Consider the following 3,013-nt stretch of genomic DNA (forward strand, 5'->3'; position numbering starts at 1 on the left):
GTAGTCCCTGAATTCGTCAGAGAGATACTCGCCACCTCGATCTGATTGAAGGGCCTTAATTTCTCTCCCTAACTGTTTCTCGACTTCCTGTCTGAACTCTTTGAACTTTTCAAATGATTCAGACTTATGTCTCATTAGGTACACGTCACCATATCGTGAAAAATCATCTATGAAGGTGATGAAGTACACGTGTTGATTCCGTGTCCTAACACTCAGGGGACCACATACATCAGTATGTATCAGGTCAAGTGTGCCTTCAGATCTTTCAGGCTTATCGTCAAATGGCCGCTTAGACATTTTACCTTGAAGGCAAGGTTCACAAGTGGGAAGATTTTCTACGATTAGAAAATCCAAAGGACCATCCTTTACCAGCCTTGTGATTCGGTCAATACCGATATGGCCAAGTCGGTAATGCCAGAGGCACGTGGGACTTACTGTATGACGATTCCTTTTCTTGGGTTTTTCGACCGACGTAGTTTCGGTTAAGTTAGTTTCCAGAGAAGGATGTAGAACATAGAGACCGTTCTCTAGTTCCCCGCATGCGATGAATTTATTATTCCGTTTAACAGTAATCATATTACTAAAATAAACAGTATATCCATCAGCACACAGTTTTGAAACAGAAATTAAATTTCTTCTCAAGTTCTGTACATAAAGACAATCTTTAAGCACAAGTATTCCTTCTTTAAAAACTAATTCTACGGTTCCTATTGCCGCAGCTGCAACACTTGCAGTCGTTCCTAAGAACAATGTCACTTCACCTTCACTCAACCTTCTGCTAACTTTGAACCCCTGCAGTGAGTTACACGAATGAGTTGAAGCCCCGGAGTCAACACACCAGGACACAGAAGTAACTAACATGTTAGTTTCTATGACGCAAGTTTCAATGTTACCTTTCTTAGATTCCAGGTAGGCAGGACAATTCCTCTTTCAGTGGCCGGTCTGCTTGCAGAAGTGACAGACATCAGATGCCTTGTTCTTCTTCTGCTTCTTAGGTTTGGTAGTCTTCTTCTGGGGCTTCTTTGCCTTTCTCTTTCTCTTGCCCGATTTGTTAGCTTCAGCAAGCATAACCACAGGCTCATCCTTCTTGAGTAAATCCTCGGCCCTCTGCAACATATTGCTGAGTTCCTGGACGCTGACATTCAGCTTATTCATATTGTAGTTCATAGTGAACGCATTAAAGGAAGAGGGCAAAGAATTTAGGATGGCATCCACTTGCGTGCCAAGATCTAGCCTGGATCCAAGAGCTTCAAGTTCGTTAATGTATCCCATCATCCGAAGACAATGGTCATGAACTTTCTGCCCTTCTGTCATCTGCACGGTCATGAACAATTTCAGGACCTTCTGTCGAGTAGAACGGTTCTGCTCTTCATACATTGTCCTTAGACTATCCAATATGTCCTTGGCTAGTTCGATCTGATCGAACTGCCTCTGTATTGAGTTGTCTAATGAGGCAATAACAAAGCAGCGGGCTAGGGAGTTCTTATCCTCCCAATCTTGGTAGTCCCTCCTACGGGCCTCAGAAGCCCTATCACCCGGACGTTCCGGGGCAGGATTTTTCACCACCTTGTCTTACTTTTCGGAAGTTAGGACCAGCATAAGATTTCTGTACCAGTCGGCATAGTTTAGGCCCTTAAGCTTGTTATCGTCTAGAAGCTTTGCAAATTGACCGTTTTCCATTTTCTGATAAAATAGCAAAATCTTTAGTCCACAACCTTAGTTTGATTCATGTTACCTACATAGATATGGCTTTTAATCTATGTTCCATTCCCATTTGTTCATCTTTGAGATTTCCCTCCTTTCTCAGCGACGGAGACGACGAAATGTCTCTGAAAATGTGGGAAATCACATGGGGTGCGTGAAGCCAACTGTTTCAGCTGCATAACCCCACCACCTTACTGTGACGGATCATATCCACTCATCAAATGAGTTTCCCTTTGGCCTCTATCAGACAAGGTTCAGAGCCGTTTTCAGGTAAACCTTTCTGTCCAGTGAGTGCACACCCATCATATTCAGGTTACGCCAAAGTACCGTGAGAGAGTTCCCATTTTCTAGTGAAGCCTCTCCCACATCGGTCTATGACACCCCTATCATCTTATGAAACACTCTAACAGATCCAACAGCAAATGGATAGCCCAATTTTATGGTGCGTTTCCTCATTACTGAAGGACCTATCATTGTGCTAATGACGGAAGGCCTTTAGAGAGTCCATCAAATGGATCTCCCTATCACATGCATTCATATTTTCCGGAGGGAACAAAATTACGCCCTATTTTTAATTTAGGTCAAACCAGAGTGGCTCCCACTGACTTTCATAAAGTCAGATTTCTGGTGGGCCTTAATCGGCTAGGGGTTCCGTACGCATCCCTTTTCAGGGTTGTGGGGCCCACCAAGCAAGGAGGGGTCATCCAATGACCTTGAGGGACACCATGGCAATGATGTGCATTCAGCCATGGTGTGCGTAAGAGCCACTAACGACTTGACCATATCGGTATTGCCTGTGGCATTACTGACTTGACCATATCGGTATTGACCGAATCACAAGGCGGGTAAAGGATGATCCGTTAGATTTTCTAATCGCAGAAGATCTTCCCACTTGTGAGCCTTGCCTCCAAGGTAAGATGACAAAACGACCATTTAACAGTAAGCCTGAAAGATGTACAAGCACGCTTGACCTTATACACACTGATATATGTGGTCCCCTGAGTGTTAGGACACGTAACCAACACGTGTACTTCATCACCTTCACCGATGATTACTCACGATATGGTTATGTGTACCTAATGAGACAGAAGTCAGAATCCTTTGAAAAGTTCAAGGAGTTCAGACAAGAAATCGAGAAACAGTTAGGGAGAGAAATTAAGGCCCTTCGATCATATCGAGGTGGCGAGTATCTCTCTAGCGAATTCACGGACTACTTGAAGGCCAACAGGATAATATCACAGTTAGCTCCTCCTGCAACACCACAACTTAATGGTGTTTCAGAGAAGAGGAATAGGACATTGTTAGACAA

This window comes from Nelumbo nucifera, chromosome 1 (assembly GCF_055504915.1).
Source record: "Nelumbo nucifera cultivar China Antique chromosome 1, China Antique-T2T, whole genome shotgun sequence".
NCBI lineage: Eukaryota > Viridiplantae > Streptophyta > Magnoliopsida > Proteales > Nelumbonaceae > Nelumbo > Nelumbo nucifera.